This window comes from Schistocerca gregaria, chromosome 1 (assembly GCF_023897955.1).
Source record: "Schistocerca gregaria isolate iqSchGreg1 chromosome 1, iqSchGreg1.2, whole genome shotgun sequence".
Classification (NCBI taxonomy): Eukaryota; Metazoa; Arthropoda; class Insecta; order Orthoptera; family Acrididae; genus Schistocerca; species Schistocerca gregaria.
In genome coordinates, this window is record NC_064920.1 from 436,043,854 (window position 1) to 436,068,957 (window position 25,104).

Below are 25,104 nucleotides of genomic sequence, written 5' to 3' on the forward strand. Positions count from 1 at the left end.
GCCGCCATCTTTCTGATGCGACTCATGACGCTTTGGACAAGGTAGTTGAATGTGCAAGTTATGTGGCGAGAGTTGTGGGCTCAATGCCTAACAGAATTTGAGCCATTGTGTAAACAAAAGGCGGGTATACACTGACATGGTTTTTAGCTTATTTCATGTAAAGTGTTTGCAGCGTGCTTTGACATTCTAATCTAAAACTTTTTTTCAATTAAAGAGGACAGTATTAAGTTGCAAGATTTCAGGATTAAATGGAAGTTTTTAATTTAGGGAGTACACTATTTAAGAGTTTATATGTTCAAAAATCTCTAGTTATAATACAGCAGAGGAAGAAAGTCGAATAAGACGTTGTGAGAAGAGCAGGCTGGTCTGTAAATGGCGATTAACGTCAAATAAAAAACTGAAAACACAGTTGGTAAGAACTATTGTTGCTGATGAGAAGCCATAGACGCTATTCCACTTTTTCCCATTCTGAATTTTTCTAAAAAATTTTATCGTCCTTGGGACGAAAACTGATATCCCTATATATTAGAAGAATATAATAACCAATGTAATTTATGTAGCAGGACAGAATTTTAATGCACAGTAAACAAATCAGGAACCTATTAATAGTTTCTTCATTTTTCTTCTCACTGATGATGTTGAGAGGAATACCATAACTGTCAGAATCTAAATAATGAATACAGGTTCTCAGTGGACTCAAATGTTTTCTGTAATACTGACTAATAGCTTTCAATGAGTCCTTCATGCCTAGGTTTTCTGTGACAACCAATGTGAAACTAGGACTAGTCAGGTTAAGCGTTTCCCGCAAATGATATGAATTAGAGGTACATTACAGATTTTGTGGAGATGACAACCATTGTTTTATCAGGTCCGTGAGAAAGAAAGCAGAGCTGCACACTTTCAAAGCAGCATATCTCGGCAAGTTCTTGACCAGTTTATTTGAAATTTTGGCACAACATTGCACTGGAACACACCAGCGATTTTAGATAAATTTTTAATACGTTTACGAAAAGGATTAGCGAATAACTCAAGCAGAGACGAAGTAATAAAACAGAATGTCATGAATGTCGCAGCATCAGGATCTATATTTCGTTCATCTCAGTAGCTAACGAAATGAGAAAAATTATGCAAGCACTGAACAAGCTTGTTAATAAGTATTATCTACTGTAGATCTGGTGGTGAAAAACGTATGAGAGTGCTCAGTTGCACATTTACCAACATTAGATTCTTTTTCTGCCTCAGGAGTGATACACTCATTTTTTTCTTGTGAATGCGCATCTACATTTATTACTCCATCATACCACTACATTAGTCTTTTATCCGCAATATCTCCACATTTTAGTGGTATTCCTGAAATTATAGTTACGTGTGGCACATAACCGGATGTAATAATGTCCATCTGAGGACAACTCTGAGAGGTATCTTATGTTTTCTTGACATTCTGAACAAGGTAGTTCTGCACTCAGTTAGTGTAATCTGTTGTCAGTTTACTGCTTTCCCTTAGACCAGTTCAGTATGCAAATACATCAGGACATCCATACGTCTTTAGCTTTCTTTGTCTTTCTTCTTGGAGCCATGACTGTCCTGTTTGAACTCCACTGTCAGTGGGGAACTCACCTGTTCCCACCATCTGCAGCAGCGAGTCTTAGACTAGCATCTAATAGGACAGCTCTCGTGAGGGTTGCCTCAAGTTGGCTGCAGATAGCAGCTAGGACATCGCTAGCTGTCCATCAAGTTCTCACATAGCAAGTACAGCAGCGACATGGCATTACTGCTGACGATTTTTGTCATTCTACGATCAATCACTCAGTTTCGAGCTCCTGCTAAATTCTCGTAATATTCTTTCCATATTGATGAAGTATCCTGATCAGTCATTGTTGCCCATACAATCATCGCGATAGAACAGCAAACTTCATTGATGTTTTAAAAAAAGTGTCATATATGAGGGTTGGAACTCAAATAGTGGCAGCTATTTATTTACTACTGATACAAACTAGTTACATGTTTGCACCTGTTACTGTCCTTCAAAGCAGTCACCAGCGTTGTGTAGAACCCGTTGCCAGCAATATGGAAGGTGAAACAGAGTATGTTCTTCCACAATCTCCTTTGTTGCCAGATGTATCCAAGATGGCGGCGATGACGTCATCCAAGATGGTGGCGTGTAGACTTGACAACAGTGCATGGCGTCGTCCAAGATGGCGGCTGTGCCGTCATCCAAGCTGGCGGATTTTGGTGGGAAGATAGGTCAATTGGGCTACCTTATCTAACATAACCCCCCACCCTGCCCCACCCCCAGAAAATGGCGGGAAGTTCAAATTCCATCAGGATGATGCAACACATCTCTACTAACCTAAAAAAATGGCGGGAAAAAAGGTCACTTGAGCTACCTCCACTAACCTAACTCAACTAACCGCCACCTCTTCCTAGAGATTAGCGGGAAGAGGACTCACCCTGCACTGGACTGCTGGAGAGAGGAAGGAGTGTACTTTATTTATTTTGGAACAATTTATTTATGGATGGATTTTGAAAGGTAGTATATTTAACACAGTGATACAGAACACACACTGTGACATGCTGGGCATCACGCCACACAGTCTACAGACCTGCAAACCATCCGTAAATAATGCAATACATTTATGTCCAGAGAGCCAAACAACTCGTAAATTGTCAAAATAATAATCCATCTAAAAACTCTGCAAACATGCTTGCTGATTGTAAACTGTCGAAATCATGCACCAGTCTTTATTTAAACAGTCTGAGGTGCTATTGCTGTCCAGTGTGTTCGCCACAAGATCCAGAGTCCAACTGACATAGAATACAGTACCACCACCAGAGGGCGCTGTCGTCTGTTTCATGACGTAATCCAAGATGGCAGCCATGATGGCAGCTGATGACACAACTGCCCTTATCCAAGATGGCGGATTTTGGCGGGAAACAGTGTGTTCACCATAAAGTCTGGACCTAATACACACTACTGTCACCAGAGAGTGCTGTCGACCATTCCGTGATGTAACCTAAGACGATGGGGGAAAATGGCGGTAAACAGTGTGGTCACCATGAGGTCTGGACAGGGTGCACAGTATTGTCACCAGAGGGCGCTATTATCCATTCTGTGACATAATCCAAGATGACTGTCTGAAAGGGAAAATGACTCAGCCTGTGCTGGGCTGCTGGAGAGAGGAACAATTTATTTAGCGATGGATTTTGGAAGATAGAATACTTATCACACTGATACAAAACACACGCTCTGACATGCTTGGGGTCATGCAACACAGCCCACAGACCTGTAAACTACTCCTAAATAACACTCTGCAGACACGCAAACAACTCCTAAATTACTGAAATAATTTCAGTACAGACATGCAAACTCCTCCTAAATAATGCAGTACACTGATGTGCAGGCAGCGAAATCGACTCGTAAACTGTCCACATAGTGCATAGCACACCCTAGAGACCTATTCGCAAAATAATGCACCAGACACCCAAACAACATGCACTGCACAGGCACCGTCCGCCACCCCCTGTCCACTGGTCACATAGGAGGCTACAGGACATGCTCCCAGGAGATGTGATGCACCAGTAACCCCGCGAAGTGACGCACTTGTGCCCGTGCGGGTCCTGGAAGCATGAGGTGGCGACATCCCTGTCATACTTTGAGAAATTCCTCTCAAAATACGTGTTCACTTAGGCACTGTTGCTGACGCAACCTAACGGAAGTGAAGACCTATTCGCAGAGCGCGTCGACGCAGCTAGCCACCACTGGACACAAGCCAGGCAAGCCACCACTCTCACGTCGGCAAATGAAAGTTCTTCGAGCGTTATACGGACGTCAAATGTCTATCTCCTCTGGACCACGCACACGTGTGTTTACTGTTGCTAGCGCGATGATGCATAGCTGTGGTGCTGGTCCAGTGAGAGCACCGTTCGACATTGTTTTCTGTATATGGGACTTACAGTGGTAAAATTATTTTGCACAGATCTCTAAGTTGCACTGACAGATAAACCCGCAGAAGTTGTCTACAGATCAACAATTACATACAAGACTCACAAGAATATTGAAAGCCAATAACGTATTACCAGTGTAACTACAATTAAATATTACGATTGCTGCTACAGTCTGACACTGATCGATGTACAGCTAATGTCTTCTCTTGACGGCTGTGGTTCTGGAACGAATCTCTGTATCTATAGCGCACATAATTTTCCATGTAAAAAATCTCTCTCATACCCTCGCAATTATCAATGTGCTGAATCTATACATCCCTCATGACAGGACATACATTCATCCTCTCTGGTCATGCCACAACATAAGCCACAGTAACTTTGTACATTTTACACAAACAGTGCAGTTATCTTTTATATCTGTACAGCGTTCGAAAAAAGTATGGTATGCCTACACTCACACCAGCTATATGTCTCGATTCTCCTCAGTCCTAGTAAATTATCTGACAAAGTCTTACCATCAGCGCTTCTCGAAGGTACTGCATCCCACCAAGATTCTCTCAAACAAGTGTTGTGAAGGACAGGGATCTGGAACTATGTGTGATAATGAATACCGTACCCACAGACGTAATGCTTGGAAAGACATCACCGACTCGGGTGGGTGTACTGTAATCATCGTCACTGTTGATAGTACAGCACGGAAAATGCGAATTCGTTTTTCCTCGTGGTCCTAATGTGGCACCCCGTCCATCACGTATTACCCTTCCTGCTTTCAACACACACAAACGTTCTCACCATTATGTAGAGATTCCTACATCCCAGCACAAGGAAAGTCTTGTGAATGAATGGGGGATTATGATTGGCTCTTATCAAATTTACTCGCTGAATTACTGATGCTGGTGGTGTGAAGCACCACCCACCTTTTTTTTTTTCTTTCTGCAGACGAAACTTTCAGCTGAAAAAAACTATTTTACGCTTATCCCCATATTGCACCAACAACTAATCCTTGCAAAGTGCCCTACATATCGTCAAATACAGAAAGACTCCTACTAAATTGCACTGCTCTCCCACTGAGGACAGGAGCTTGAATATTAGAGCGTGAAACCGATCTCTAATGCAACAATATATCGCTGCGTACCATGTCAGTGTTGTAAACATACCATTCGTATCCTGCACCATATAAAAGCAGCACTCTTACATCATTCGTACATATACCACAAGGGCAGACAGCACCGTAATATCCCTCGCAGCACTTGATATTTCCCTGCAATGTCGGTGGTCATCCACTCACGACAGGTGACCAGGGCGCCCTCAGCTGACCGAAGTCACTCTCAGAACTGTTCTACAAATTTGGGCTCGTTTCCCCTCAGCACAAACGTGTTATTGTTTCTGATCTGGACCTGCTAGCTTGCTTGTTTTTCTACACCCATCTCCAGAGTCTGGGAGTACAAGAACACATGTATTTTCGCATGGTTTGTCATAGTATTATACCATCTTTGCGGTACTTCTCGAGATCAAGCACACAGCAGTATCCTACTGATCACTCGCGCAATAAAATTCCGAAGATATAGACTTGAAATTATTTCTCTACAAACCCCAAACTTTGGCGAGGTGGAGCATGCTATAGACCACTGAGTAACTAGAAAATTATCCCGTCTGCGAAGACATTTATGTGAGAACTCGAAGCAAATAGTGGAAAATGATATTTCCACTCAAGAATGCCGAAGTTGGTGACATAACAGATTCCAAATCATCCCTATAATTTACAAAGTCAACTAAGGTGTTTCTCATGTCTAGAGAACTGGCAAACGTGTCTTCCACCTGTCAGATGCACACACAACAGTCGACCTTCTCTCAACTAAATAAAGAAGTCAAATGTGAAGAAGCAGTCAACCAAACAATTTACATGGGAGGGAATAATTGCCCAGCGAAGACACATGCTCGTATTGAATCTAGTCAAATTTCCACTTGATCACGAAAGCTGCCCAACACATACTAAGTATTAGTTCGCTGTTCAACTGTCTAGAGGACAATACAGCGAAGTCAGCAGCTACGTTCCTACACCCCAACAGGCTTCTCTATTAGGACAGCTTCTACTGTTACGGGGAAACATGAATCATTCTTGTCAATGGCGCTGCATGCCAAGCATGCACAGGTAGAATCGTCCTAGGAAACCAGTCACATATATGTTTTATCATTGTACTTACAACTAAACGTTACGATTGTGGTCTCAGTTGAATGACATTTGACTATGAGCGAAGTATCGGAAATACACCCTGCTGACAGCTGTGGCTCTGGAATTAGAAATATCTGTACCATTCTTATGACTTGACATATTCTTCCCTTTGCTTTCACAGTACTCCACGTCAAATCCATACCTTCCTTACGACTGGAGATAGTTATTTCCTTTGCACGCACACATCGGAACATAAACACATACTTTATGAGCCTGATGCTCAAGGTGAACCTATCGTGCACCGCCTACTACTAAGTATAATACTTCACCAGTAAATGATTGCAGACGATACGAAATAATGCTGAGAGAAACTCAACCATGGGGGGACATGTCTCATAAGTTTTTCTTGCGAGTGCCAGCTCCGTGTCTTAGAAAAAGAGGCATAATCGTCTTAAAAACCGCTATATGTAAAAAAAGTAACCATATTACCATCACAAGCGGTCTTGGTTCTACATGTGCACACAAGTATCCATGTTAAAAGCTATATCGGCTTTATAAATCCACATATGGCATTACCTACAAATCACATGTTTTTTCCAGACAAATACCTACATGGTGATCGCCGGAGTGTATATTATCACACCAGCAGTGCAGGCACACATCGCCGTTGGTGCACCCTCATAATAAAATTATCGAATTTTGAAAGCGATTCGGCTAAGGAGCATGGTATGAAATATGTATGTGCAACCTCCTCGCACTGCAGCCACTAGATATTTTTCCAGTATTCGTACGCATTCTGTCTCAATGTCATATCATATTTCTGTCACTCTCATATCTCGAAACGAGCTACCTTTCTTGAACCTATCTGCTACAGTACAATTCCAACGTGGTTTTAGGTAGCCCCTATGTATTTTGCAACTACCCCTCAGATTCTGCACTACCGCGCCTACAGCTTTGCGCATGTGATTGTCCCAATGTAATTCGGAACTGAATAAAGTCGGAGAAAGCTATATCTACCATCTTCGGCAACCTGTATAGAAACAGGCGAAGCTGAGTTACTGTGACAGAACTGTGTTTGGACCATACGATGGAAGTGAAGCCTGCTCCTGCAACATGAGGTAGAGTAAAATACAGTACAGGAACTGCGGGAAGAACATGGATTTTGTTACTGCATTGTGGTGCTTATCCAAACTACAAGCGGGTACTACAGATCCACGTCCCTCAGGGTCCATTCACGTCTATCACCCCAACATTCTATCATCGTTATTCTGTTCAAACCACCATAGAAAAGTTACGAACTATAAAAGCTCCAGTAACTTTATCTGACAGAGAACTCGATAAGATTTTTACCGCACCTCCCTCCTCCAATATGTTGTTGTTGTTGTGGTCTTCAGTCTCGAGACTGGTTTGATGCAGCTCTCCATGCTACTCTATCCTGTGCAAGCTTCTTCATCTCCCAGTACCGACTGCAAACCTACATCCTTCTGAATCTGCTTAGTGTATTCATGTCTTGGTCTCCCTCTACGATTTTTACCCTCCACACTGCCCTCCAATACTAAATTGGTGATCCCTTGATGCCTCAGGACATGTCCTACCAACCGATCCCTTCTTCTGGTCAAGTTGTGCCACAAACGTCTCTTCTCCCCAATCCTATTCAATCCTTCCTCATTAGTTATGTGATCTACCCATCTAATCTTCAGCATTCCTCTGTAGCACCACATTTCGAAAGCTTTTATTCTCTTCTTGTCTAAACTATTTATCGTCCATGTTTCACTTCCATACATTGCTACACTCCATACAAATACTTTCAGAAATGACTTCCTGACACTTAAATCTATACTCGATGTTAACAAATTTCTCTTCTTCAGAAACGCTTTCCTTGCCAATGCCAGTCTACATTTTATATCCTCTCTACTTCGACCATCATCAGTTATTTTGCTCCCCAAATAGCAAAACTCATTTACTACTTTAAGTGTCTCATTTCCTAATCTAATTCCCTCAGCATCATCCGACTTAATTCGACTACATTCCATTATCCTCGTTTTGCTTTTGTTGATGTTCATCTTATATCCTCCTTTCAAGACACTGTCCATTCCATTCAACTGCTCTTCCAAGTCCTTTGTTGTCTCTGACAGAATTACAAATTCATCGGCGAACATAAAAGTTTTTATTTCTTCTCCATGGATTTTAATACCTACTCCGAATTTTTCTTTTGTTTCCTTTACTGCTTGCTCAATATACAGATTGAATCGGGAGAGGCTACAACCCTGTCTTACTCCCTTCCCAACCACTGCTTCCCTTTCATGTCCCTCGACTCTTATAACTGCCATCTGGTTTCTGTACAAATTGTAAATAGCCTTTCGCTCCCTGTAGTTTACCCCTGTCACCTTTAGAATTTGAAAGAGAGTATTCCAGTCAACATTGTCAAAAGCTTTCTCTAAGTCTACAAATGCTAGAAACGTAGGTTTGCCTTTCCTTAATCTTTCTTCTATGATAAGTCGTAAGGTCAGTATTGCCTCACGTGTTCCAGTATTTCTACGGAATCCAAACTGATCTTCCCCGAGGTCGGCTTCTACTAGTTATTCCATTCGTCTGTAAGGAATTCGTGTTAGTATTTTGCAGCTGTGGCTTATTAAACTGATAGTTCGGTAATTTTCACATCTGTCAACACCTGCTTTCTTTGGGATTGGAATTATTATATTCTTCATGAAGTCTGAGGGTATTTCGCCTGTCTCATACATCTTGCTCACCAGATGGTAGAGTTTTGTCAGGACTGGCTCTCCCAAGGCTGTCAGTAGTTCTAATGGAATGTTGTCTACTCCCGGGGCCTTGTTTCGACTCAGGTCTTTCAGTGCTCTGTCAAACTCTTCACGCAGTATCGTATCTCCCATTTCATCTTCATCTACCTACTCTTCCATTTCCATAATATTGTCCTCAATAACATTGCCCCTGTATAGACCCTCTATATACTCCTTCCACGTTTCTGCTTTCCCTTCTTTGGTTATAACTGGGCTTCCATCTGAGCTCTTGATACTTATACAAGTGGTTCTCTTTTCTCCAAAGGTCTGTTTAATTTTCCTGTAGGCAGTATCTATCTCACCCCTAGTGAGATAAGCCTCTACATCCTTACATTTGTCCTCTAGCCATCCCTGCTTAGCCATTTTGCACTTCCTATCGATCTCATTTTTGAGACGTTTGTATTCCTTTTTGCGTGCTTCATTCACTGCATTTTTATATTTCTCCTTTCATCAATTAAATTAAATATTTCTTCTGTTACCCAAGGATTTCTACTAGCCCTTGTCTTTTTACCTACTTGATCCTCTGCTGCCTTCACTACTTCATCCCTCAAAGCTACCCATTCTTATTCTACTGTATTTCTTTCCCCCATTCCTGTCAATTGTTCCCTTCTCTTCCTTTTCCTACACTCGAATTCCAGTCACCCATGACTATTAAATTTTCGTCTCCCTTCACTATCTGAATAATTTCTTTTATTTCATCATACACCTCATCAATTTCTTCGTCATCTGCAGAGCTAGTTGGCATATAAACTTGTACTACTGTAGTAGGTGTGGGCTTCGTATCTATCTTGGCCACAATAATGCGTTCACTATGCGTTCACTATGTTTGTAGTAGCTTACCTGCATTCCTATTTTCCTATTCATTATTAAACCTACTCCTCCATTACCCTATTTGATTTTGTGTTTATAACTCTGTAGTCACCTGAGCAGAAGTCTTGTTCCTCCTGCCACCGAACTTCACTAATTCCCACTATATCTAACTTTAACCTATCAATTTCCCTTTTTAAATTTTCTAACCTACCTGCCCGATTAAGGGATCTGACATTCCACGCTCCGATCCGTAGAACGCCAGTTTTCTTTCTCCTGATAACGACATCCTCTTGAGTAGTCACCGCCCGGAGATCCGATGGGGGAGTATTTTACCTCCGGAATATTTTACCCAAGAGTACGCCATCATCATTTAATCATACAGTAAAGCTGGTTGCCGTCGGGAAAATTTACGGCTGTAGTTTCCCCTTGCTTTCAGCCTTTCGCAGTACCAACACAGCAAGGCCATTTTGGTTATTGTTACAAGGCCAGATCAGTCAATCATCCAGACTGTTGCCCTTGCAACTACTGAAAAGGCTGCTGCTCCTCTTCAGGGACCACACGTTTGTCTGGCCTCTCAATAGATACCCCCCTGTTGTGGTTGTACCTACGGTACGGCTATCTGTATCACTGAGGCACACAAGCCTCCCCACCAACGGCAAGGTCCATGGTTCACGGGGGGGGGGGGGGGGGTAAGGAGGGGGGTCCTCCAACGAAAACAAATACTGCATGCTTGCAGGCATCGAGCACATGTGACGGTCCTATTAAATATACAGGTATCGATCCGCTGCACAGACCAGTTTAAAGTCTCATCACCTGTATCGTAGGAGGATGACTGTATCCCACGGACTATACTGTAAGTCACAAGAGACCCTCCCTGTGACCCTGTGTCATTGTTTGAAACATTGCTTTTTCCTGATGTAACACGCTCTGTACACTGCCATACATTTTGTTTTTTCACCTGAACTTCGAGGTCTGTGTCAGGTTCTAAACTGACATTAACACGTTCTGATATATTGCCTCTCGCAGAAAACTAGACATCGCATGGTGTAAATCATCTTGTACTGCGGCTACCATAACACGCCACACACACTGGATGATGTTTAAATAAAAGACAGTTACAACGTAAGGAAACTGGAAGAGTTTGGGGGCATTGTTGAGAGTTTCCAAACTGCTGTCCGGAAGTGATTGACGACCTCTACGTTTAAACTCAACTGTCACAGTGACGCAACAGCTGATGGCTCTGCGTTCTGTTTCGACTGATTCCTCACGTTGCAGTCATGTACACGATCGCTGTTCCGGTGCTATCCATCCCCAGGAGGTGTTGTCCCTCCACCAAAACTCTTTCTCCAACTCAGACAAGCGATGTGAGTCAATCATTATGTGTTAACCAACAGTGTACCAGTGGACAGATGGGGTGGAAAAGGCACCGTGAATGTACTCTAATAATAAGCATCACAGTTGATAGTGCGATCAATTTTAGCAACTTTACATAATTTAAACACCGAGCAATGCTGCGACAGCATTTTTCCCAATTTCAGTTTCATAGCTAAACTGCCCCCTCTCTACTTTGCGAGTATCATTGTGATTGTAGATAGACGACTGTGCAGTACATCCATTCATTGTTAATTGTCAAACACATACATCGTCAAAGTATACCAGCAGCGCTCTACATATTTCTAACAAGATGAGCATAGTGCTTAATTTACGATCTATCTCTATGCGACGGGGTGGGGGGGGGGGGGGGGGGGGGGGAGATCACAGAGTATTCTCACAGTCTTAGGGTAAAATTAGAGACTGAAAGACCCCTCACACTGTCATTGACCAACCCACCCTGACCGCTACATTCCATGTCTCATGAATGAATGGAGCTAGCCAAGTCCTCGCCCATCCAAGTACACAAGATTTCTCCAGATGCACCAATGTCGAGGAGGTTAGCACCCCTTATCAGTGTATAGTAACAGTTTTGAAAGTGTTGTGATGTAATAGCAGACGGTTAAGAAAAACAAGAAACAGGTGATTTTTATGTATGATGGAGATCAAGACGGATTGAGCTCAAAGCATTTGACGTAAATCAACTGCGCTATCAACCCTAAAAGTATTGTTCTTGAGTGTAGGATCAGTACCTGGAAGGTATTGGTAAGAGAGAACATAAACACACATACTCCTAAGGCTACTACGTCCCCCCCCCCCCCCCCCTTAAACCTGGCTGTAATGTTTGATCACTTAAGTTTCCGAACTATCAGTCATGTGGAATGCAGCGCTGTTAATATTCCAATGTAAGAAATATATTTCCAGCGCATGACACATCCTTCTTGCAGGTTTCTCTACAATAAACTATGGTATCGAAACGTAAAACGAGAAAACTACTTCCTTAAAACAGTGGCTTTGTGTAATACATGCACAATATAGCTTTCCAGATATGTATAGCGTCCACTGTCCACATCCGATCACGGCTCAGAAATTATACTATTCCCACTACAGTCCTATATAAAATTATCCTTAGTAACAGAGAATACCTCTTACAAGGAAACATAGCAGCGGCGTCCGACATGTGAAATTACAAGTAATGTCTCCACTGACTTTGTAAACAGCACATCTGTTAAGCAGATGTATACACAGGGGATTGTAGTATCTCACAAACGCCCATCGGTAACTTAGTTATGAAACTGAAATATCGATTTTACACTTAAGATGCGGCAGGAGAATGGAGTTCAATGAATAAATCTTCGTTCGTTTAAAGGAATGTGCCACGTTTCATCAGATATGAGATGGAAGTCCTCTGATGACCGAAAGGTTTACTGTTAACGATGGCAAGTAGACACTGCTCTAGGACCCGAACAGGATAAGCGGTTGTATACCAGTCGAACACAGGCTATGTCACACATCTGATGCATCCTGACGGAACATCAGGGGGAAAAAATGGTCACATGACCTGCAGTAACTCCTCCCTCCGCCCTCTCTCTGTAGACTGCATCATCATTCTACCACTAAATCGCACCTCGTTACAACTCCATCTCAACCGACCAATCCATCCACTCTATGTCGTCCTTCAATGCAGATGCAAGTGAGACAGTGCTTAACTCGCTGAGGGATGTCGCCGCCTCAAAAAAAATGGTTCAAATGGCTCTGAGCACTATGGGACTTAACGTCTATGGTCATCAGTCCCCTAAACCTAACTAACCTAAGGACATCACACAACACCCAGTCATCACGAGGCAGATAAAATCCCTGAGCTACCGGGAATCGAACCCGGGAACCCGAGCGCGCGAGGCGAGAACGCTACCGCACGACCACGAGCTGCGGACTCGCCGCCTCAATAGACATGCAGTAGAATGCTGCCTTGATGGAAAAAAAAGGGTTTCCATGGTTCCCTTGCGCCCGTGTCGATGTTTTCTCAGATACCTCTTGCTGTCGCCTGCTTGTTCCCGTGTACAAATTGTTCTGCGCCAAGCAGAAGACACGCAAGTACTTCCTCAATTTTCTCGCATTTAGGAGTATACTCTATCAATATATACGCATTTTCCGCAGTTCCATCGATTTTTTTATGTCAGTTCTACCCATGGGATCATGACATAACCTCTCGTTCAGTGTACTAAAATGTATTGTAAATGTAGTACAGCTGCCAACACGTTGGGCAAATGCACTGATTGGAAGGTATAGTATAGCACTGTACTCGATTGTATCCAGTCGCCTCCATCCCTCAGTTTCCACATTTGCAGAGTGTTTGATCTGTTTTCTGTATGTTTGTGTATATGCATGTCCTTCATAACACTTGTTTGAGAGAATCTTGACGATATACAGCACCTTCGAGAAGCGCTGATTGTAAGACTTTGTCAGATAATTTCCTAGGACTGAGGAGAATCGATACATATAGTCAGTGTGAGTGTAAGCATACCATAATTTTTTTGGGCGCTGTACTGATATAGAAGATAACTGCACTGTTTGTGTAAAATATGTAAATACTGCAGTGTAAAGTTGCAGTAGCTTATGTTGTGGCACGGCCAGAGGAGATGAGTGTGTGTCCTATCATGAGGTATGTATAGATGCAGGGTACGAGAGAGATGTTTTACGTGGAAAATTAAGTGCGTTATAGATACTGAGATTCGTTCCAGAACCACAGCCGTCAAGATGAGACATTAGCTGTACATCGATCAGTGACAGGCTGTAGCACCAATCGAATATTTAATTGTAGTTACACTAGTAAATATGTTCCTGGCTTCCAATATTCTTGTGAGTCTTGTATGTATTTATTGATCTTCAGACAACTTTTGCAGGTTCAACTGTCAGAGCAATTTAGCGATCTGTGCAAAATAATTTTACCGCTGAAAGTCCCGTCTGCAGAAAACAATGGCGAATGGTGCTCCCACTGGACCAGCACCCCAGCTATGCGTCATCACGCCAGCAACGGTAAACACACACATGTGTGGTCCAGAGGATGACATGGCACTTATTTAGATAGTCATTTGACATCCACATAACACTCGAAGAACTTTCACATGCCGTTGGCAGTGGAGTGAGAATGATGGCTCACGCTGGCTTGCGTGCGGCGATGTATCGTGGCGTCGACACGCTCTGCAAATAGGTCTTCGCTCCTCCCGTCCTGTCGTGTCAGCAACAGAGCCTAGGTGAACATGTATTTCGAGAGGAGTTTCTCAGGTACCAAGTATGACAGGGATGTCGCCGCCTCATGCTTGCGGGACCCGAATGGGCGCCTGTACGTCACTTTGTGGGGAGAGCCGGTGCATCCCAACTAATGGGAGTGTGTGTGGTAGCCTTGTGTGCGACCCAGTGGACAGGGGATGGCAGTCGGTGCCTGTGCTGTTCACGTTGTTTTCGAGTCTGCTGCATTATTTTGTGAGCAGGTCTGTAGGCTGCGCTATGCACTATGTGGACAGTTTACGAGTTAATTTTGTGTCTGCGCATCAGCGTATTGCATTATTTTTGGAGGATGGCAAATGGCTCTGAGCACTATGGGACTTAAATTCTCAGGTCATCAGTCCCCTAGAACTTAGAACTACTTAAACCTAACTAACCTAAGGACATCACACACATCCATGCCCGAGGCAGGATTCGAACCTGCGACCGTAGCGGTCTTGTGGTTCCGGACTGTAGCGCCTAGAACCGCTCGGCCACCCCGGCCGGCATTTGGGAGGAGTTTGCATGTCTGTACCGAAATTATTTCGGTAATTAAGGAGTTGTTTGCGTGTCTACAGAGAGTTATTTAGGAGTACTTTGCAAGTCTGTGGACTGTGTGGCAGAACATACTCTGCTACACTGCTGTAGTATACCGTTAGCAGAGCCTGTTCTGTTGACGTGCGAATGGAGCGGTCTAGCGCCTGTAGAATCTCGGGAATACACTCCTGGAAATGGAAAAAAGAACACATTGACACCGGTGTGTCAGACCCACCATACTTGCTCCGGACACTGCGAGAGGGCTGTACAAGCAATGATCACACGCACGGCACAGCGGACACACCAGGAACCGCGGTGTTGGCCGTCGAATGGCGCTAGCTGCGAAGCATTTGTGCACCGCCGCCGTCAGTGTCAGCCAGTTTGCCGTGGCATACGGAGCTCCATCGCAGTCTTTAACACTGGTAGCATGCCGCGACAGCGTGGACATGAACCGTATGTGCAGTTGACGGACTTTGAGCGAGGGAGTATAGTGGGCATGCGGGAGGCCGGGTGGACGTACCGCCGAATTGCTCAACACGTGGGGCGTGAGGTCTCCACGGTACATCGATGTTGTCGCCAGTGGTCGGCGGAAGGTGCACGTGCCCGTCGACCTGGGACCGGACCGCAGCGACGCACGGATGCACGCAAAGACCGTAGGATCCTACGCAGTGCCGTAGGGGACCGCACCGCCACTTCCCAGTAAATTAGGGACACTGTTGCTCCTGGGGTATCGGCGAGGACCATTCGCAACCGTCTCCATGAAGCTGGGCTACGGTCCCGCACACCGTTAGGCCGTCTTCCGCTCACGCCCCAACATCGTGCAGCCCGCCTCCAGTGGTGTCACGACAGGCGTGAATGGAGGGACGAATGGAGACGTGTCGTCTTCAGCGATGAGAGTCGCTTCTGCCTTGGTGCCAATGATGGTCGTATGCGTGTTTGGCGCCGTGCAGGTGAGCGCCACAATCAGGACTGCATACGACCGAGGCACACAGGGCCAACACCCGGCATCATGGTGTGGGGAGCGATCTCCTACACTGGCCGTACACCTCTGGTGATCGTCGAGGGGACACTGAATAGTGCACGGTACATCCAAACCGTCATCGAACCCATCGTTCTACCATTCCTAGACCGGCAAGGGAACTTGCTGTTCCAAAATGACAATGCACGTCCGCATGTATCCCGTGCCACCCAACGTGCTCTAGAAGGTGTAAGTCAACTACCCTGGCCAGCAAGATCTCCGGATCTGTCCCCCATTGAGCATGTTTGGGACTGGATGAAGCGTCGTCTCACGCGGTCTGCACGTCCAGCACGAACGGTGGTCCAACTGAGGCGGCAGGTGGAAATGGCATGGCAAGCCGTTCCACAGGACTACATCCAGCATCTCTACGATCGTCTCCATGGGAGAATAGCAGCCTGCATTGCTGCGAAAGGTGGATATACACTGTACTAGTGCCGACATTGTGCATGCTCTGTTGCCTGTGTCTATGTGCCTGTGGTTCTGTCAGTGTGATCATGTGATGTATCTGACCCCAGGAATGTGTCAATAAAGTTTCCCCTTCCTGGGACAATGAATTCACGGTGTTCTTATTTCAATTTCCAGGAGTGTAGTTCCGAAGCGAATGCCACGAAGTGGTTCATTCACCTCACCTTCGGAATCAAATCAAAGTCGCAGGGACTTAGGTCCGGAGGGTATGGTGGATGGTACAGTACTTCCCAGTCCCATCGGCCGAATAGAGCAGCCACAGCTGGCGAGGTATGCGCCCGCGCATTGCCGTGCAAAATCATGGGTGGGTTGTACAGAAAGTGTCGCCGTTTCTTTCGCAAAGCTGGTCGTAGGTGATGCTCAAAAAAACGAACAGTATTACTGTGCATTGACGGCTCTGCTATCGGTATACTGCGCCTTCTACATCGCTGGCATCGGGTTGTACACAACGCTGGTGACTACCTTAAGGACAGTAACAGGTGCAAACATGTAACTCTTTTGTATAGGTTGTGAATAAATAGTTGCCTCTTTTAAGTTCCAACCCTCGTATTATTCAGTGTCAAATGCACAATCTTCAAAAATGGGCTCTTGCGGCTGGAGAACAAATGAGAACTGCTTTAAATGTTTCTAGAAAGGTCATTGCACGCTTAGATTGCAACTGAATCTTTATTTTGCGTTACGACTTGTCTGTATTAACTATCAACAGAGCAGCGAAAGAAGCGGAAAGCATCAGCGTCATGTCAGCTCCAGGGAACAGGGCTCATCATGTGATATAACGCCAGGGTAGTGTCTAGTTCAAGTACCGATATGTAAGGCGTTAGTTTCTTTTTTGTTTGATAATATAAAGAACGAAATACAGTAATAAAGTGAGAAGGGCCCCTTTAATTTGCGCCAACTGAACGATCTGCCTATTTTTATTTTTAATCATCAACCTTCTTTTGAAATGCAATAAACCTAATTCATTGAGTTGTTATTGTTCTCATTGCTATTATTAGTCCTTCAGTTGCAGGAAATTTCGTATACCTATGTTTCGCCACCCGTAATATACACATTTAGCTCGTCGTCTTGTGTTCAGTGCAATAGGGAAAGCCCGACGAGAATAAACGACAACTGATGTTGCACGCAGAACTCTGTAGCATTTTTTGTCGATTTCACACCGTGTTGGCAGGTAAGTTCCCGTCGCCGTGTATTACTCAACAACCGAACAAGTAGTAGGGACTCTGCGACTGCTACAGATACATAGCAATTTGTGACCATGGCCATGGATTAACCTTGGCTCAGCTGCTGGTTATAGTGTAATAACTCTGAAAGGAAAACTGTGTTTGATAATTCTGTTGTGTTGTTATTCGAATGAGTTATGGCTGTGCATAAATTAAAGTTTCTTCTTGCTCTTGTTTACACATCTATGTAAAGTATTATTTAAATTCCAGGTAATCATGCGCTTGTTTCACTTGTGCCATTCGATTTCGAATGCTGTTAGTTAGCCTTCTAGCCATCTTGACCCAATACCGTGGGGGCAGGTATGGTGTGCTACCTCCCGAACACCAAGCAACGACTCGGAAGACAACGTCGCTGCAACGATTCGAAAAAACCATCAGTGACATGGATTTGGATTCTTTTCAACATTTACAGACCAAACAAGTTGGGAAACATTAAGAAAGCAATGAACAGACTATTTAGTATACATTATATGTATATATCTCAAGGTGAAAAACATAGGAAGACGCTGAATTGCAAATTGCCCACATTTTCAGTTTAGTTTCTGTGTTAATTAACATATTTTTCAGCTTCTTCCCTTCTAAATCCTCAAATGACTTGATTACTGCATGACATCAATAATTACTTGAGTGCATTTCTTCTTGCATCCATCCTCACCAACATACACCAGAGCGCATACTGATAGCAGATAACGAGGTGCAAAGTATTTTAGTATGTGAAACTTCCTGGCAGATTACAACCGTGTCCTGGACCGAGACTCAAACTCGGGACCTTTGCCTTTCGAGGGCAAGTGCTCTATCGACTTCTTCTTTTTTTAAATCCCATTTTGGTAGTAAATGATCGTTGTATTTCTTCGGGTCGGATGTCCTGACGCTTATTCAAGTTCATCGTTGATCCATTAACTCAGTTTTATATATATATATATATATATATATATATATATATATATATATATATAACTGAGTTAATGGATTTTCACTTTGCAGCTTGAGTGTGCGATAGTAAAGAAACTTTCTGGCAGTTTTAGCATCTAACTATGTCGTGACATGTGAGGAAAATTTATATCCGGATATTTTTTATGCTACTGAAATAATCTTTGTTGCAAACTATCAATGTAAGTGTTTTATTCCTCTGTATTCTCGGGGAATCGTAATTGTGTTAGAACATTATATACCTCAATACTTCGCTTGTCAGATCGTGCATGAGCGAAACTAATGTCATTAACTTTGATATCGCTACATTGGCCGGCCGTAGTGGCCTTGCGGTTCTAGGCGCTACAGTCTGGAGCCGAGCGACCGCTACGCTCGGAGGTTCGAATCCTGCCTCGGGCATGGACGTGTGTGATGTCCTTAGGTTTGTTAGGTTTAAGGAGTTCTAAGTTCTAGGGGACTGCTGACCTCAGAAGTTCAGTCGCATAGTGCTTAGAGCCATTTGAACCATTTTTTGAATCGTCACATTGAAACTACGTAATACCGAGCTTAACAATTCTCTTCCACGACGGAAAGATTATAAAACGGTGAATTCTGGATTAAATTCAATTGACTGATTTAAATACAAACAGCTTAAAAGGCGACATTAGAAAGTATTAGGAGAAAAAACTGCACAAACACAAACGCTTGCGCGTCCCCTCTGAGAGCCGATATAAGACGGACACACAAGTACTTGTCTGTTTTGCTGTGTCTAGCACATCTAACAATTGGCAACAGCTTGGTAAATATTTGGCAATCCTGTGAGAGTGCATATACCTCCGAGTATGGCTGTAGACAGACCCGCTAAACTCAAAAATTTTCAAATGTTTGTGAATTCCTAAGGAACCAAACTGTTGGGGTCATCGGTCCCTAGACTTACACACTACTTAAACTAACTTATGCCAAGAACAACACACACACACCCGCGCCCGAGGGCGGACTCGAACCTCCGGAGGTAGGGGCCGCGCATTCCGTGATATGGCGCCTCTAACCGCTAAGTTCACTTGACGTTCACTTTCCACCTCGATGGCATATGCTGTATAATACACATGTAAGATGAGTCACTGACAAGGGAAACACCCATCGCATAAACCTCAGATTTAGTGGCAGAGGGCTCAGTGAACAGCCCGTCAAAAACTGAACCCAGATCAATCGTGAAAACAGGAAGAACGTGTACTGAACCGTGAAGAAACAAGCAAAATAGAAACAGTGAACGGTCCAAACTTAATAAGAGCAACACTGAGTGCGAAAGTGAAGCGACGGCATAGTGGTTCAGAGGCCTCCGGCACGGTAGCTCAGCGTATGCGGACGGAGGGTTAATTGCCCTCTGTAATGATAGGAAACCGAGTGAATCGTTCAACGATGAACTTGAACGGGTGTCACTGGACGTCCGCACCCAACATTAACGAACAAAATGAGATAAAAAAAACACACTCACAGAGAGACCATGGTGTTGGACTGTAAAGCGGGCGAGCCGTATTCAAAGCGCCCTCGCGCCCTTTTCTTTGTTTAATTTTAGCTTTTTTCGCTGTTCGCTGTATTCAAATTTGTGTCTGTGACTTGGTGTACCGTCCTTTTGCAACAGCGAGATGTAACTAAGGGATCTATAATGAAAGTTGATCCTGCACAGGTACTCTATTAGCAGCCGAAAGAAAGTGGTTTTCGAATGGGAATCGCAAACCTTTAATGAGAAGGAGACAAGTCAACAGAATCCCCCGCCGGTAAACAAGTCTGGTGTGTCATACGCTGCATTTAGTGGCAGGACTTAACTTGTACGTTTGGTAAGTGTTGAGATATGTCTCCTTGCCCGATTTAGGTGTTTGGGTGAATGTGAATGTTATCCCTCCCAAGGAAAGATGAAAACACAATAGTTTGTCACATAAGCTGCAACAAATGAACGCGACAGTTTCACAATCACACAGTTTCTCTGTGCTCTGTCAAGACGTATGTTTTTAACGTTTTTGAAGTTGCGTTCCGTTTTGAAAGTCTTGATTCTTGAATTCCTTTACTGTAACATAGTTCACTTCCGTTTATTTGTTGTTTTCATTTTTGTGAGACGTCTATGTGGTATCTCGCCTGCTCTCACTATTCCTCACATTTACTTGCGACGGTAATGTATTCTTACAACATGACTTATATTCTACAACCAATGTATAGTATGGAAACTGCCGAGATAACAAAAAGGGAGAAAACGTTTCAATAACCGGGCGGACAGTTCATAAAGTTGTGAAAAAAATGAAAATAAATGATGGACACTTCGCAGTGGAACACCGCGACCACTTGACCACAGCGCCACGAGTCTTTGTTGCACTTGTTGAGCTTTTACCGTCCACTGTTTCTATTTTGCCTTTTTTTCATAGTTCAGTACAACTTCCTGTTTTCCTGCTTGATATGTGTTCAGTTTTTGACCGGCAATCCACTGAGGCGTCTTACCACTAAATCTGAGGGGGTGCGATGGGGAGGTTACTTTGTGAGAAGGGAAGTTTCGTTTCTAGACTGTACGTATTACGTACTTTACATAGGAAATAACTACACTTACGTTCAACGCTGTATTACGTGATATGAGAGACCTGCTGGTAAATAGAGATGGGGCGCCTCCACGCCCGCACCAACGTGGTGACCAGACCAAAAGTTCTACTGTCACCTCCGTCAACATGTTAGTTATCTAATATGTGGATCAGAGGATGCTGGGCTGTGATTTTATCCTGCGTCTGGGTAAGACTACGCATTCCTAGAACAATCAAGATCGTTATATAGTAGTGGGAAATCGGCCATAGATCATTTCACTGTGTATGTGGGGGGGGGGGGGGGGGGAGCTTGTCTGCACGCAGTGTACAGTACGGCTTCCCTGCGAGGTGCCAGTTATTCGGCAAGTGTGTTCCAGCGTTTCGGTATCATCTGATGTCCGCCCAGAACAAACAACGATCACAGAAACGAACAAAACGAAACAAAAAAGTGTGGTTCTGCAAGAATGTTAGCACTCGATGGCAGTGTGGATTGTTGGTTGTAATCGCGATGGATACCAGGGCACTGAAAGTCCTTTTCTTCCGATTCACTTAATGAGAACGAAAACTGCTAGAATAAAGTCGTTAACAAAATCTGGAGAAAATCTTTACACATTAAGTCTCCTCGCACTCTCACCTCACTAAACTCTTTTAATGGCTATATATATCTGTTTTGCGAATATCAAGATGCATGATTACACAAACATCTCTGAAGAGATCAGAATCGCCCGTCAAGGATACGAATTTGAGTTCTGTTCGCCACGTAGCACCCATACGCCAGGGGAATAGTTAAGAAGTGACCATAATGATTAACATACGTTCTCTGCGCTAAATCACTGTAATGGCTAGACGTTAGCTGACACCCATGCGTGCAGTTTCCTCCCACTCAGGGTAGCTTCGAAAATGGGCAATTTTGTCGGTTTAAATCTAATTGAATACTTTAAATATCATTTACAATTAGCGTTCAGTTCTCCATGAGTCCATATGTGGTCCTCAGAATGTGCCTGCGTTACAATAGATCGTGCACTGCAAGGTACTGACGCTGTTTATCGCATACATTTACGCTAAAGAATCGAACGATGACAATAAAACGCATTGTACCACTGTTAGTAACAGTGGCTTGAAGGAAACACACGAATTCAAGAAAAAATAATTGCATGAAGAATCGCCTCTAACAGGAAACGAAGCGAGATGTAAAGCGTTAATAGTAACATTAAACAACGTACTGAGGTATTTTAATTGAATCGCAAACTATAAAATCAGTTTCGCGCACTACTCGTGTCTTACATAGTAGTGTAGCAGGAAAGTCGTCATATTAAAACGTGTCGTCTACCTCCATTGCTATCAGGTGTGAAATGCAAATCGAAGACTTTTTTTTTTGGGGCGTTGCTCAACAACAGTAAATCATTTCAATCCATCCAAAGCGACAAACGGTAGCGGGCGCTATCGCCAAGGGCTAAGGAGCGCAGACCCGCCGCTGCTGTAACTGCCGGGAGACAGTAAATGGACAACAGACAGCTGTGGTGTTCAGAGGTAGACAGTCTGCCAAGAAAGAATGTTCGGTAAACTAGATAAAACACCAGTAGTAACATATCTCAATGAGAAATTTGAAACTTTCAGTCCAGAGCAGGAGCATGTAGAGGAACTCTGGCTCAAGCTCAAAAGAATAGTCAACCATGCGCTGGATAGATATGTACCAAATAGAACAGTTTATAATAGAAGGGAACCTCCACGGCATAGTCACTGTAAAGAAACTTCAAAAGAAACAGAGATTACTGCGTAATACACTACTGCCCATTAAAATTGATACTCCAAGAAGAAATTCAGATGATAAACGGGTATTCATTGAACAAATGTATTATACTAGAACTGGCATGTGATTACATTTTCACGCAATTTGGGTGCTTAGATCCTGGGAAATCAGTACCCATAACAACCACATCTGGCCGAAATAACGGCCTTGATACGCCTAGGCATTGAGTCAAACAGAGCTTGGATGGTGTGTACAGGTACAGCTGCCCATGCAGCTTCAACACGGTACCACAGTTCATCAAGAGTAGTGACTGGCGTATTGTGGCGGGCTAGTTGCTCGGCCACCATTGACCAGACGTTTCCAATTGGTGAGAGATCTGGAGAATGTGCTGGCCAGGGCAACAGTCAAACATTCTCTGTATCCAGAAAGGCCCGTACAGGACCTGCAACATGCGGTAGAGTAGTGACTGGCGTATTGTGGCGAGCTAGTTGCTCGGCCACCATTGACCAGACGTTTTCAATTGGTGAGAGATCTGGAGAATGTGCTGGCCAGGGCAGCAGTCAAACATTCTCTGTATCCAGAAAGGCCCGTACAGGACCTGCAACATGTGGTCGTGCATTATCCTGCTGAAATGTAGGGTTTCGCAGGGATCGGAAGAAGGGTACAGACACGGGTCGTAACACATCTGAAATGTAAAGTCTACTGTTCAAAGTGCCGTCAATGCAAACTAGAGGTGACCGAGACGTGTAACTAACGGCAACCCATACCATCACGCCGGGTGATACGCCAGTATGGCGACGACGAATACACGCTTCCAATGTGCGTTCACCGCGATGTCGCCAAACACGGATGCGATCATCATGATGCTGTAAACAGAACCTGGATTTATCCGAAAAAATGACGTTTTGCCATTCGTGCACCCAGGTTGATGGCTGTCATCTCGACTGCTACTGATACGAGGCCGTTGGGATCCAGCACGGCGTTCCGTATTACCCTCCTGAACCCACCGATTCCATATTCTGCTGTCATTGGATCTCGACCAACGCGAGCAACAATGTCGTAATACGATAAACCGCAATCGCGATAAGCTACAATCGGACCTTTATCAAAGTCGGAAACGTGATGGTATGCATTTCTCTTCCTTACACGAGGCATCACAACAACGTTTCACCAGGCAACGCCGGTCAACTGCTGTTTGTGTATGAGAAATCGGTTGGAAACTTTCCTCATGTCAGCACGTTGTAGGTGTCGCCACCGGCGCCAACCTTGGGTGAATGCTCTGAAAAGCTAATCATTTGCATATAAAAGCACCTTCTTCCTGTCGGTTAAATTTCGCGTCTGTAGCACGTCATTTTCGTGGTGTAGCAATTTTAATGGCCAGTAGTGTAACAATAATCTACTGCATATCCCTAAAAAAAAATGCCTAGTTCTTGGAAAAAGGCACACGCAACACCCGTCTACAAGAAGGGAAGTGGAAGTGATCCACAAAACTATCATCCAGTATCCTTCACACCAATTTGCTGTAGAATCTTAGAAGACATTCTGAACGTAAACATTATGACGTATCTTGAACAGAACGTTCTTCTCAATGCCGACCAGCACGGATTTCGAAAACATCGATCAAATGGTTGGTTCAAATGGTTCTGAGCACTGTGGGACTTAACTTCTGAGGTCATCAGTCCCCTAGAACTTAGAACTACTTAAACCTAACTAACTTAAGGACATCACACACATTCATGCCCGAGGCAGGATTCGAACCTGCGACCGTAGCAGTCGCGCTGTTCCAGAATGTAGCGCCTAGAACCGCTCGGCCACCCCGTGGGCGGAAACATCGATCATGTGAAACCCAACTCGCACGTTTTTCACATGACATGATAGAAGATTTGTATCAAGGCAATCAGGTAGATGCAGTGTTTCATGATTTCCGGAAAGCATTTGACTCAGTACTGCACCTACGCTTGCCTATAGTCAACAGTACGATGATGTGGGGTATCAAGTGAAATTTGATGCTGGGTTGAGGACCTTTTGGTAGGGACGACACAGCATGTTATCGTGGATGGAGAGTAATCGTCAGCTGTAGAAGTAAGTTTGGGTGCGCCCCAGGGAACTGTGTTGGTACCCTTGTTATTCGTGTTGTGTATTAATGACTTTGCAGACAATATTAATAGTAAAATCAGGTATTTTGCAGATTATGCATTTAGCTATAAAGAAGCACTATCTGAGGGAAGCTGCATAAATATTCAGTCAGATTTTGATAAGATTTCAACGTGGCGCAGACAT